This window comes from Pteropus alecto, unplaced genomic scaffold, assembly GCF_000325575.1.
Source record: "Pteropus alecto unplaced genomic scaffold, ASM32557v1 scaffold40, whole genome shotgun sequence".
In the NCBI taxonomy this organism is placed as follows: domain Eukaryota; kingdom Metazoa; phylum Chordata; class Mammalia; order Chiroptera; family Pteropodidae; genus Pteropus; species Pteropus alecto.
This window is the reverse complement of record NW_006431919.1, coordinates 322777-337979: the sequence shown is the minus strand read 5'-3', so window position 1 is coordinate 337979 and position 15203 is coordinate 322777. Positions and strand designations below refer to the sequence as shown.

The 15203-nt window shown below is 35.9% G+C and overlaps 1 protein-coding gene across 1 annotated transcript in view; it reads right to left on the bottom strand.

The window, feature by feature from the left end:
• Positions 1 to 15203, bottom strand: part of SPINK5 (serine peptidase inhibitor, Kazal type 5) — a 119394-nt gene that overhangs the window by 76535 nt on the left and 27656 nt on the right. The window contains exon 4 of the mRNA XM_025043161.1: positions 7936 to 8082. The gene's annotated coding sequence lies outside the window, so the exon portion shown is untranslated. The remainder of the gene's footprint in view (positions 1 to 7935; positions 8083 to 15203) is intronic.

Sequence of the window (15203 nt, the reverse complement as noted above, 5' to 3'; positions counted from 1 at the left end):
GTCAGAAAACTGCATCTCACAACTTATCTATGATGTTAGACATGTTTACTAACATCTATTTTCTCATTGATAAAATACAAAAATATTGCCATCTATATACCAGTTTTGTTGAGAAGATATAATTAAGCAATATCAGTGCAAGTACTCCACCGGCTGTAAACCAAAAGCGAGTCGCCGACGACGGTCCATACTGGGATTGTGTGCCTGAAACCGTCTCTTTATCAGGTATACTCACAAGTCTAGCTCATTACATCTCAAAAAAAAAAGAAAAGAAAAGAAATGGGGCTAGAGTGGGGAACGAGGGAGGGAAAAGCTGACACTTTTTTTTTTGTTTGTCCTTTGATTAATTGATACATATAAGTTTTAGTTAAAGTTAGTCCTTAAGAAATACAATTTGTTGTCACCTAGGTGTGGTTGCATTGTAAGTTGCCACTGCTCTGAGGGTGGCTGTCCTGGCACCAGGCCAAATCCACTGTGGGTGTGGAGACATCCAGCATAATAAAGTATCGCTCCACCCTGTTGTCTTGTTGCCTAATTAACTGGTGTGCTCCGAAAACAACTCTTGGTAGTTAATGTAATCTCATCTTAGAGTTGTGACGCAATGGAAAATGGCAGCTTACTTACGGCGGAAATGCAGCATGTCCTCTGATATTTGTTTCTGGGAAGAGAGGCCAGTGGAGAGCACCGAACTCTACGATTCCTGTGGAAGTTTACCCTTGATTTCTTGCCCACTTTGCTTACATTTCTGAGCTAAGCAAAAAGGTGTTTGCATAAGCAAAACTGCTTAGCCCCAGGCCTCCTCTTCAGAGGGAGAAAAAATGAATAACGTCTTAGGGCAAAACAGATGCTATTGCCAGAGCAGAATTTTCCTTCTAGTTCTCACGGAATTAAGCGGCGAGAGTAGATACAGGGATCAGCCTTCTTCGCAAAAGAAAAAAAGGGGTGGGAGGAGCCTGTTAGGCCGTGCAAGAAAATACACTCAACCTTCTTGAATGTAGTCTCTGAGAGAATTCAATACCCAAAGAACCAGGTGTACATTTGTGAATAGTCACAAACTTATCATAGTCTTTGAACTGAAATGAACCTTGGTATATTCTAGTATATTCAAATATCTTCATTTTATCGGTTAGGCCTGATGAGGGGAAACCATAGATTCCCAGACAAATAGCTGGAGAGTAGCAGAGCCGGAACTCATTCCACATCCTGACTCCCAGCCCCATGTGCTTTTTCCAAACCTCAGCTTTTCAATCACCCACTCATGCTTGGTTTGGGGACTGACTCTTTTTTCATCCCCTTGTATTCCAGGGATTAAACTCAGACTCATATACATCATTTTATGCAATGGGTTTGACCTCCGGTTTACATTTTTATTAGCTTTACTCTATCTCGCTGGAGGCAATTTTGCACACACACCCACCAGGGGACATTTAGCAATGTCTGGAGACATTTTTGGTTGTCACAGTTAGGGATGTTCTATGACATCTAGTTGATAGTGGCAGGGGATGCTATGTAACATCCTGCAATACACAGGACATCATCCGCCCTCCCCAGGAAAGAATTATCCAGGCCAAAATTCCCGTAGAGATGCTCGGAACCCCTGCTCTATGCTTATTAACCAGGATTAGTTTCAAGCTTCATTAATTAGCTCAGTGATTAGACAGCTGATTCTGGAATAAGGGAGTCTGCTATGACTGATAAAGGGAATAGGGTATTGCTAGAAAAGCCAAGTGATACTTATTTTTTAATGAATTAGTAGATTGACCAGTTTCTCATTTTTTATTTTATTTTATTTTTTCCTTTTGGTTCAGGAATTTTTTTTTTTAATTTATTTTTATTATGGTGACATTGGTTAATGAAATCTAGTAAGTTACAGGTGTACAATTCAACAGTAAGGTATATGTATATTGCATTGTGTGTTCACTGCCCATAGTTAGTTTTCTCATTCTTGATTTTAAAGGTTAAGTCATCTCCTGAGGGCATAATGCAGGAACAAATTTTAAATCTATCAATAATCCTTTATAGTATAGATTCTCGAGGGCAGAGATAAGATCACTTTCGAGAGAAGATGTAGAATACTGAACATTTCACTATGGCCTTTTTTCTATCAACTTCCTCCATGTTTTCCAATCATTGTTGTGTCATTAGCATCTCCAAAGCTGACGTCCTCTAGGATCTAACTTCCAGACTCTTTCTTTCCAAGGATCTTTAAGTGGTTTCTCACCTTTGCTGAAACTTCACCAAGTTATTTAGGAATTCACAGTCGGTCACATTCTAAAGGTTTATCTGTATTTCTGACTCTCCTCACCATTATAAGCCTTGTCTGCCTCCAGTTTGCATTCCAAAGCCCGCTTTCCTCAGTTCTCTTCTTTCTCTCTTAGACCTTCCCTAGGTGTCTTCCATTCTTTCATGGAGTTTGCAGTGTTTCTGTCTTCGCTATATCTAATTCAATACTTAAACAATAAAATTTGTTCAAATAAGGACTTGAATATAATAATAATAATATGCATAATAAACAAGTGTTTTGTGTTCAAGTAGAGATGGAAGGACCAGTCTGCCTCACCCAGCCCCACCCCCTTCCTTATAAGTGCAGAGACCAAAGCTTTTTAAAACACCCACGTATAACCAGCATGTAGCACGGGGGGTACATGCAAAGAAGTATATACATATTTATTGATCAAAATGAAAAAGGGAAAAGGCATAAGGGGTTTGAAAATCACAGTGATGCCAGGTTTGGACTTTTCTTGCTGCTACATTGCAATTGTTCTGAGGTATGTCGAATCTCGTTATCAACTGAATATTCTTTATGCCACGAAGAATCGTATCTTACCCATTGAACCCAATATTCAGAGTTGCTGCCCCCTTTCTTCATTTTTAAAGTCCATTACTTACTTTCCATCATTTTTATCAAAACTATTTGCAGCACAAATATTAAAACTATTCATTCATTGATTCACTGAGTCATTACTGAGCATCAATTTCAAAGTCTTGAAAGTTACTGATGATGAATCAGATACAAGCCTTGCCCTCGAGAATCTATACTTTAATAGGACAGATAAGGCAGATGCCCAGTATAGCTCTGCTTTGAAATAAAAAATGATAGCTGCCACCAAAAGATAAGGTGTCTCAGGAGTTTAGACTGAGAAATGTTATTATCAGCTGAAATATTAAGAAAATAATTTATAGGAAGCATTAAATTTGACAAAGGTCTTGAGAGATGAATGATCTGAACACACAGATGTGTGAATAAGGCTCAGGAGAAGTATATTTGGAGGAAAAGTGATATTGCAGAGTTTGACTGTAACAAAAGGTGAATGAAAATGATAGATACAATTAGAAAAGGATATTGGGACCAAAATGTAAAGGGCACAATACCTGGATTTGGAGGTCTCATTCTATTTTTTCTTATGGCTTTTTATGCCTGGTATTTTTTAATACCAAATTTTTCTTTATAGGAAATTTGTATACTTGGTTAATATTCTATTAAAATAAGTATCTTGGTTAACTATTCTGCTTTAAATATTTGCTAAGTATGGACAAATATTGGCATGCCAAACTGAAGAGTAATCTGATATACCTTCATAAGCTAGAGAATATAATCAATGGAAACAGTCAATGGAATCGAATAGTAATTTTACTGGACATGTGCCAAACTTTATAAATAACATTCTGAAAAAATTAAAATAAAAAATTATCAAAGTTGTTTAAAAAGAATACTGTAAATTTGGGTTTTTAAAGATATCTGTCTATCTATACATCGGTATCTATCTCTATCTATCTATCCAAACATTCAGTGGTTGTATCAGCTATGACAAATGCAATAACAGATTGGTAGAGCTAAGAAAAATTGTTGCCACATGGTAGTTTTCCTTAACGATGTTGATTACCATGCTGATAATACTTGTATAGGAGAAACATTGGAAGTAGAAATCCAGTGACATAGGCCGTAAGCTTAGTACTAATTATAAGTCACCTGGGCAAGCTACACCACCCTCTCGGAACAGATTACTCATGTACGCCATATACAGAACAGACCAAATGACTTCTATTTTTAATTAATAACAATAATAATAATTTTGTCTTCCATGATGCCTGACATGTCTGTGAGAAATTGTCCCACCCAGTTTCTTTGAGGAAAAAGAAGTTCTAGGTCATTCTTTTGAAGACAGGAGGCATCACTACTAATTGGACAAAAGTGGACATACAGTCCTAAGGCAGTCAATTCATAGACTGAGGATACTTTGCACAAAGAAGTCCGTATAATAGGGGCAATGGATATTATTTCAGGTAAACAATCACCCCTGCTGGGATTTGAGTAGTGTAATATGGAGAATCGACGTAGTGACAAATAGAAAAAGAAATAAGACACCAAAAGTAGCTGAGGCCAGGAAAGTAATGGAGTCGGAACTAGTGAAAGGGGTGGCAGGAAGATCCATTTTTCCTGAAGAGGAAGACAGGGTTTCTAAGTATTGTGATTGTACTGATACATCTCTCCATGAAATATGGAACTCAAAATTATAAAATTACTACTAACTAAAATGTGTACAGCAGTCCAACACACTTGAGTCTTCCCTGTATGACTATGCACTGATTGTAGTGAAATATCAAAACCTTAAACAATAAAATTCTGGTTCCTCAGCTTTGTAGGTCCCTTAAGCACATTCTCAGTCTTGCTATTGGATTATTTATTTGAGCTGCTTTTGATCTCAAACCAAAGCCTTTCAGGAATTCCCCTAGGATCCTTCTTTTTCTTATTTTAAAAAATTGTGATTAAAAACTACGTAACATGAGATTTACTTTTTAAAAACGATGTTAAGTGTACAGTGCAATATTTTAAACCGTAAGCACAACGTATGGCAGATCTCATGACATTTTCATCTTGCATGACTGAAACTTTACATTCACTAAAAAATAATTCCTCATCCCCCACCCCTGGCCCTGGCACCCTCTCATTCTACTTTCTCTTTCTTTGACTTTGACTACTTTAGATATCTTATATAAGTGAAATCATGCAGTATTTGTCTTTCTCTGGCTGTCTTGTTTCATTTAGCATAATGTCTTCGTCTATGGTTGTGGCATATGACAGAATTTCCTAAGGTTCGTCTATGTTGTGGCATATGACAGAATTTCCTTCTTTTCTATGGCTGAATAATATTTCATTGTATGTCTATACCACTTTTTCCCTCTAGGATTTTTCTTTATTATTGCAACATGTTATTCTCACAATACATCCCAATTACTAGAGGTAGCTTGGGGAAAACCTCTTCGTGGAACTTAGAGAACGAATATGTCTTTTGCCTGTGATCTGACTTAATGTTACCTATCAACCTACAAGGTGTTATTAACTCTATTTTAAAATCGGAAATTGAGGTTCAAAATCTTACCCCAAATTACAAAACTAGAGAGTACAAAGACTGGCCCCAAACCTGGAAATATGTGACTGTAGAGGCCATGCTATTATGCTGCCTTCCAAATTTAAACTTATAACAGACTGTGACCCCACACTTCTAACAGCAAATAATAGTGTAGTATTTTTCAAAATACTTTGATATTTAAAATCGGAAATTGAGGTTCAAAATCTTACCCCAAATTACAAAACTAGAGAGTACAAAGACTGGCCCCAAACCTGGAAATATGTGACTGTAGAGGCCATGCTATTATGCTGCCTTCCAAATTTAAACTTATAACAGACTGTGACCCCACACTTCTAACAGCAAATAATAGTGTAGTATTTTTCAAAATACTTTGGCCCATTTTTCAAAATTCTTTAGCCCATTGGATAATGAGGCTGTTTTACTTGTTCCAATGTGGGAGATAAATGAAAAAGGTAGTATTATTTCTATTTTGCAGGTGAGGAAAACTAAGATTCCACCCAATTTGGAAATTGTATAAAGCAAACCACTTTAGAGGAAAGGACACATGCTTTAGAACCCGCCTTAGCCATTTACCACTAATAGGAAAGGAGAAGCAAAGATATTGACCTGATAGAATATTGTGAGAATTAAAGTTAAATGAAGCCTAGACCAATAATTGGCAAATAAAAGGTAATTAATAAATGATTGCCTCTTCCTCTTCCATCCCAGATCCTACCCACCCTCTTTTAAAGAATTAAATCATACTGTCCTTAATATGCACCAAACTCTCCAAGGTTGAATTATAACGTGAAAAGTGTAAAGTGCGATTCATCATATAGGATTTCCCTAGATTTAAAGAATATCATTTTATCTAGGACTCTTCATGTTATTTACCTTCAATTCCTAATTTATTTCCACCTTACCTTGTTCTAAAAAGTATTTGAGGCAGACAATTTAACTCTTAAACCAAAATGCCTGAATATAAAGTGACATAACATGAAAGAGCTCACTCTTTCAGTCGTCTCCCAAGAAAACAGTAGCCACTAAAAAAGGGAAGAAATGCTGAGATAAAACTACCTGAAAGCTAGGTACATTTCATATTGAGTACTGACTTTGGGTGGTGAACACACAATGCGGCCTATATCTATGGAAAACTGTTGAATTATATACTTGAAACTTATTTGATTTTATTAATCTTTGTCACGATAATTTTTAATCAAAAATATAAATAAATACATTAATAAATAAACTGAGTACTTATTTATTACATCATCAAAAAAGCTAGATTCTAGAAAAACTGCCCTCTCTGAGCCTGTTTTCACATCTGTGAACAAACGGGGTAGGGTTAGCTGATTCTTAATTTTTCTCCGCCAGTTTTCTGATGCAGAGTTATTATGGGAGCAGAGCATCAGGGAATCTGCCCACTACCTTAAATTGAAATGGAGGAGAGTTCCAGCTGCTACAAGGAAACTTCCCTGTCCACTTAGCTTCCTCCTCTGACCTCCTCTAGCATAAACATATTGACTTGATCGCCATTATTTTAATAATTAAATTATGAGTCACTTTTTTTGGTTTGTTTTCATAGCTGTATATCTAACAGAGCAGAGTCAATGCCTTACACACTCCATTATCACAATAACCTACAGAGTATCTGAAGACGGTGACTACTTGCTGAGAAATAGACATTTTTATTTTGGTCCTCTCAGGATTTTAAAATTTAAATACTTTGAATGAGTTTACAACCATGAATGATCTATAGATCCAAGGCAATCCCAATCAAAATCTCAGTGTATTATTTTGTGGATATCAACAAACTGATTCTAAAGCTTATGTGAAGAGGCAAGTGACACAGAATATCCAGTACAATGTTGAAGAAGTAAAACGAAGTTGGAGGAGTGATGCTGTCTGTCTTCAAGACTTACTAGGAAGCTACAGTAATCAGGATAATGGGGTACTGGTGAAAGAAGAGACAAATATATCAATGCAACAGAATAGCCAGAAATAGACTCACATAAATGTAGGCAAATGATCTTTGACAGAGGAGTAAAGGCGAAAGATAGTGTTTTAAATAAATTGTGCTGGACCAACTCAACATCCACAAGTAAAACAAAAAATCTAGACACTGGCTTTATACCCTTCACAGTGACAAAGATTAACTCAAAATGGATCACAGACCTAAATGGAAAATGGAAAATTATAAAATCCCTAGAAGATAACATAAGAGAAAACATAGATGACTTTGGGTACTGTGATGACTTTTTAGATTTATGCTTTGTATGATACCATAATGATGAATATATGTCATTACACAACTGTCCAAACTCATAGAAGGTACAACACAAAGAGTGAACCATAATGTAAACTATGGACGTTGGGTGATTGTGATGAGTCAATGTATCTTCATTGATTGTAATAAATGTACCACTCTAGAGGACATTAATAATGGGAAAGCTGTGCATGTGGATGTTTGCAGGGGATATATGAGAAATCTCTATGCATTCCCCTCAATTTTGCTGGGAACTTAAATTGCTCTAGAAAAACAAAATCTTAATTTAGGAAAAAAAAAAAAACAACTTAATCTTACCTTGTGACTTCCATCTACAGAACTCTTCCAATGATTCCTTCCAGACTCAGAATCGAGATCGTCCTCCTCATCTCTGCTTTTCAAAGTCCACATAACCTGGTTATGGCTTACCTACGTTGACATGTCTTCTTCTTCCTCCATTTGTCACTAGAGAAAGAGTAAGGATTTTAAAGCCAAACACAAACAAACGGAGCTTGAATTCAGGCTTTGACACATCATACCTAGAGGATCTTATGGATTTCACTTAACCTACTTTCATTTATGAAAAGGTGATAATAATACAAAAATTGCTTATAATACCTATAGAGTTTATAACTCAGGGCCTGGCACATAGTAGCCCAATAGTTGGTAGTGATAGTGATAATGAGGATGATGGTTTTCTGGCCGCTGGGCAGAGATGCAAAGAGTAGAGAAAGTTTCTCTCTTTTAATATTTCAACCAAGTCCTAACTAAATCAATATTGACTTATTCAACACACATCTATTTTTCCCTAACTACTAGCATACTGATCTGAACCAAATATTCAATCTCATGCTGTTATCTTTTGTGTTTTGTAGATTGTCAAGAGAATTTAATTATTATAAGTATGGATTCTGAAAATTTCCTAGCTTTGTATCTGCCACTAACAAACTACATAAACCCAAACTACATTACCTTGCTCCTTGCCTCAGTTAATTCATATATAAATTCTGGGTAATAATAGTAGCTATCTCATAATTAAATAATTAAAGTTAAGTAAGTTAACACATATGCAAAGTACTTAGAATTGTTTCTCATATTCATAATTATTTCATTCTTTGTTCTCTCTGATAATCCTCTCCCAAATCCCTCCCCAAACATTTAGCTTTAGCTGGCCAAAGACAGAGAGGGTCCTCAGAATCTCCTGAAATAGAATTCAATATGGATTCACAAGGCTTAAACAGAAGAACACTGACAGAGCTGGGAGAGTGTGTGGAAACCAGCATAGTTTCTATGCTGTGGTGGGAGTGTGAACTGGTATAGACTTACTGAAAAACAATATAGAGAGTCCATAAGTATTTTAAATGGGCATATCTTTAATCTGTAATTTAACTTTTTTATACCAGGAAAATGATAGATCAAATGCAGCAACCTGAACGTGTAAGTTTGATGATTACATAACTCTATATAAAGAGAAATAACAACTTAAACCTATACCAAAGGAGAAACGGTAAAATAAACCATAGAATATTCATGACAGCTATTTGCACTTGAGCCTATGAACCCTTGAATTCTAACTCTCTGTTACTATAATGTACAGTAGTAAATGTCTCGAGCTTCAATTCATTTTCTCAAGCCGAATACCTATAATTTTCATCTGAGTCTTTTCTACCTAACTTTCACTAAGTCCTTTCAATTCTTCCTCTACAACACACCCTGAATTTCTCCACTGTTACCAACTGAACCAGGCCACTACCTCCTCTCATATGGAATGATGCTCTAGCCTCCTCGTCAGTTTCCTGGCTCTATTCTGCTGCCCCTGCCAAACCATTTTTTATGCAGTAGTCTGAAATATCTTTTAAAAATATGTGTCAGATCAATTAAATCACTTTCTTAGAGCTTCTAATTGTTTTTCATCAAACTTCACATGTGGGATTCGATCCAAACTTCCAGCTGTACCTGACAAGATGCTAATGAATCTCCAGTGTCAACTTTTACTATTGTTTCTTCTCCTCACTTCTTATATTTTAAATATAATCAGCCCTCTTCCTGTTTCTCACATGCCAAGCCATTCCTTCCTTAGAACCTCATACCAGCTTAACTTTTCTTCCTGCTTGAGATTTTTGAGTGGCTGACTCCCACAGAGGGCTCCACTTAAATATTTTTCTCAGACAGATCCTCCTTTACAACCAAATCTAAATCAGATTCTCCATGTATTGCATCCCCAATTCCAGTCATTTTCATGACATGGTTTATTTTATTTTATTTGTAGAATAATCACTATATAGAATCCTCTTGTTATTCATCTGTTTACCTACTTACTATTTGTCTTTCCTAGTAGATTATATGCTCCATAAAGCAAGGACCTCACCTGAGAAAGAATTCTGGGTTCTTTCTCAGCTTTTACTCAATGCAAATATATTTCACAATTATTTTTATTGTTATACCACTATCATTATCATTATTATTTATTGTCTGATTTGAGAATTTCCACTTGGTTTTCTCTATTTCAGAGCAAAAATAAGAGCATTCCTTTCCATAGCTCTCATAAATCATAAATATCATTTCTTCTACTCATTTATTCTTATACTTCCATTTAAAAAGTAGTAATTTTATTAATTTGATGCTGATGATTTCTATTTTTCCTCAAGTCTTCTCATCATATTCCCAGCTCTCTTTTTCTAAATTATAATGATTACATAGCAATAAGACTTGAATCTGAGTAAAGCCTATGTCATTTAACCTACCTTATTCTCATTTAAATACCCTCAGCAACCTAAAGAGGTAGATATCATTATGCCTGTTTGGGAATAAGAGCTAACATCTGTAAACTGATTATTCTGTGTCAGGGACTATTAAAAATGTTCTGATGTTAGCCAATCTCCAAAACAACTAACAAACCATTTTACAGATCAGAAAGCTAAGAAACAGAGAAATTAATTAACTTGTTTGATATTTTACAGATATTGCTAATGGCAACGTTGGAACTCAAACCCAATTTTTCTGACCCTAGCCCTTTTCTTAACTTGTATGTTATATTGCTTTTACATATGAAGAAATTCTTTTGGGGGGAGAATTTAAAGAATTTGAGAGTAAGTGGCAGAACAAGATTTGAATGAAAAACATTCTGAATCACTAATCTTTTTTGTTCATTCCAAAGAGATTTAGTGCCATCGTCAGAAAATGAAATATTTTATGACTAAAGAAGTTGTTAGAACTTGTTTCCCATTCCCCCATACCACTATTTGTTCTCATTGAACTGTCCCACTCCATTCTCTATTGTAAGTCTCCCTTTGCATGAGACTGATTAAAAATTCAGTGGTTATTCACTACTTACTTCTTATATTCACCTTTGTCCCAGTAAGAGCGAACAAACAGGACTGGCATAGAAAGGGAACTTCAGTGAGAAATTATAGTCCCAGAAGCACAGGATGACAGACTGCTGAGGAGAAGCAACAGCAGTAGTAGCTATCCTTGATGGATCACTACCCATATTCCAGGCACTCTGAGCACTTTGCATGCATTATCTCATTTGGTTCTTCATAACGACCCTGTAAGGTAGCTATCATTATCTCCATTTCCAGGTCACACTTGGAGAGTTTAAGATTGACTTGCCCAATGTCACATAGGTAGAAATGAAGCACTGAGATCTGAAAATGGATTTCTCTAACACCATGGACTACCCAAATACCGCACATATGGATTCCTAAACAAAATTAGGAGGATGCTTTTCATTAGAGTCCTATTTTAAGCCTGTTTACCAATGGATTTTTAAATTGTAATATGAGCGACTCAATTTAGTAATTTACACAGGAAGAATGCTGGCTATGAGAGGGCTCAGAAGTCATCAAGGGCATCCTGAGATAGAATGCAGTTTCTGTCCTTACATAACACAAGTGCGCAAAATTGTTTCCAGTCTAGATGCAACGTCAGTGTTCTCACTGGATTGCACAGTCGAAGCTGTCATTCCCGGCATTGTTATGGTATCATGGCAACAGATTCAAGTCAGAATTCCTGCATTTTAATTTTTGTCAATCAGTGGAAAGAATGTCTCATGTATTGTCAGAACTGAAAAGTCCTTTAGAGTTCATCTAGCCCAACTCCTTTTATTGTATAGATTGAGAAACTGAAACCCTACTGACATTAAAACATGAGGTAGCAATTTGGATGAATCTAAAAGACATTATGTGGAGTGAAAAGAAGCCAGACACAAAAGATTATATGGCTACCATGTAATGATTTTATACATACAAACAGACACACAGACACACATACATACTTAAAGTGAATTAAGCCTACTTTAAAAAAGACTACACAAGTGCCTGTATACTAAGATGCCTGTCTGAATTTCATCTTTTATTGAAGAACACCTAGAAACTATCTTGTGATACATTCAGAATTACATCTAGGATTGCAAATCGCTCTGTGGAACAGGGAAGAAATTTACTTAATACCCTAGAATAAGACAAAAGCTAGGTTTGGATTTTATATTTCATGCCATTTTGGCTTAGAAATACTTGGAATTATATAAATGATTTTTGAGGGAAACCCCTGTAGTACTGTAAAAAAAGTATAGTAGAAAGAGTATTGAGTTTGAATCAGGTAATTTGTAATCAGAAATCAACTACCATTATTTGTATAAATTACAATGTCAATGGGTTTAGAGGTACAATTGCTATAAGATTATCACAAGAAACTCAATGATCCAAATTTCTAATTGACTCTAAGCTGAATGTGAATCATTAGCGTCTACCCCCAAAAGTCAATATGAATTGTGGACTATTCACAGTGGCACATTATTGGAACAAAGGAGATGATAGCTGCATTGCGTTCTCATTTATCAAACACAACACACCTACAGTACTGTTCTCAGTTGTAGATTCCACGCTTATAGATGTGGTTAATGAAATAAAACAGATCTAGAGGAGTGTTATTTCCAAAAAAAGGGCCTGGAAAACATGTCTTGTAAAATAATAGAAAAAAAAAAAAAGCAACATTGTACTCAGAGAAGAGTATCTGAAAGTAATAAAAGGCTGTCTAAGGAACATAGATCCTGATTTCTTTAGTCTATGTGGCTGCAGAAAGTGAACTGAGACCCGTGGGTAGAAATTATGAGGAGACTAATTTCCACTCATTATAAAGGAAAGCAAATAATCCAAGATGGACTAACCTGCCTCAAGAGGTAATATACTGCTTACCTCTGCAAGGATATCGAGGATGGGATATTATCAATAAATGCAAAGTTACAACTGATAATACCAAAAATCTTTTTCTTCCAACTCCCTATTTCTTTAAAAGGTTGAAGCTCTTGGGGATGAGATTTGACTTCAGGAGACCCAGGTTCTGACACTGGTCACCTGTACTCCTAGGAGAAACAACCTTGGACAAGTTATTTGACTTCTCTCAACAGTCAGTAAGTTAAAAATAATTATAGCTTTCTCATATTGGAGTAAAGACAAAAATGTGCTTACGGAAACATTCTAAAAACTGTACCACACATATATCTGTTATTGCTCTTCTTGAATTTTACTTGTGTCAGGAAGAAGACAGAAAAACTGACAGAAGATATTTTTGCAGCTATCAAAAATATCTGCGTGGGAAGGAAGCAGCTGGAATTCTCAGGTGGAATGTAGGTGGGATGTTATCTGAAGGAGGGAAGGATTTATCAAACATGGTAAAAGGGAAGTTCAATTGAGATATCACCAAAGATTCGAGACTGTTCTAGGGAATCTGAGGACTCCTGAACTTACTGGCACTCCATCTGACAGACGCGTAGCCAACATGCCCATGTGTATTGGAAGAATCAGTTAAACAATTAGGGACAGCACATTTAGTAAGCATAAAGGTAATGGAAATAATTTCAAATAAAGTGATATCAGTAAGCCAGTATTATAGAGAATGAGTTATTTAATATGGTCAAGATTTCTGAATGATTGAGAATTTACCCTTTATATGCCATATGGATTATCCATGTCCGGAAGGAAACGTTCTAAAAACCTATGCACACACATTTTGCCTTTTTGAGTAAAAAATAATCCATATAATTTAATCTATCCTGAAACTGTATAAAATAGTTATACCCACTGGGTTAATTAAGATATATGGGATTATTTGTCCTGCACTGTTTTATTCCCCAATTTATGGGTTGAGTACTCTTGTAAGTTTTCTTCGTGGAATTTTCTACCTTAGCAACCTATACAGCATAGTCACATCCTAGCCCTCATCATAATATGGAAATTCTCCACTCTCAAGATGCAAAACTTAAAGTCCTGCTTCTGATCAGATCATATTCCTATCTTTCCCCCTCTCTAACTCCCACTTCCACTTGCTCCTTACACTTATCACATGCGAGGTCCCTTCTCTCCTTCCTATGACCTCTGGCTAAATGTCCATTTAGAGCTTTGCTTTCTCTTTATTCCAACCTAAATTCAGTGCTCAGATATATCAGTCGCTATCTCATCTTCAGGACCACATAATCGTGGACTTCTACCTCTTCTCTTTGTAAAATTCCAAACCTAATCAATAAAAGACAGCTATTTTCATGTGGGGGCATTGCTTATATTTAAGAAATTAGGCTCTGGATTCAGACACACCTAATTTTGAATTCCAATTCTTTTACCTGCTATTTCTATGGCCTGACATCATTTACTTAACTTCTTTGTGCCTCAATTCTGTATGTCTGGTATATTCACTGAGAATGTCCCCAGCATAGTACCTGACAAAAATCAGATGCAAAATGAATATTTACTGAATGAAAATTAACATTCCCCTCCTTAACATCATAGGAAAGGCCATTAATTTTACTTACTGTTCTTTCTTTTCACTTCAAAATATATCTACAACTTCAGGTGACTTTTTCTTTTTCCATTTTGCCTCAGGAGAAAGATGACTACATTTCTCCAATGCTAACCTTCTACTTCCTCTTTATATTCCACGTACTCCCACATCTTCAATGCATTGCCTGATCAAATTTCCTTATAATATTCTCACCACAACGCATGTTTACCCTTTAACCCACAAACATGTTTTATCTTTCTCTTGCATCTTACTCCCCCAAGTTTTCCTGCCTCTCATCTTGCCAACCTCCCCTAAAGGGTGGTGTCTACTAAGTAGGTTTTTACTCCCTTGCCTCTCAGTCATTCATTTACTCTTCACTACATCTGATTTAGCTTCTCTCCCATGGTCTTACTGAAAATCATGAAACACTAGTTATTTAAAAATAAATTCTTTTTTATTTCTCATCAAAATTTAACATAATTACTATACTTTTCTCTTCAACTATGCTTCTATCACATAAAATATTCTTCTCAATCTCATTTACGTGTGTTCTCTTCCTTCATTGCCTACCATTTAAATCTGATATATGTGTCACGATTCAATTTCTGAGCTATTAAGTTTTAGCTATATGAGGTTAACCCCAAATAGTTATCTCCTTTCTTAGTATCCCTCTTGACCCAAACTTCTAAATCTCTAGCAATCATTATTACTCACATATCCAAAACCAAACTCACTATTTCATCCTCATACCCAAATCTCTCCTCTTTTGTTTCCAGTAATTAGAGCTTCCCCATCCCCAGCAAGAAACATAC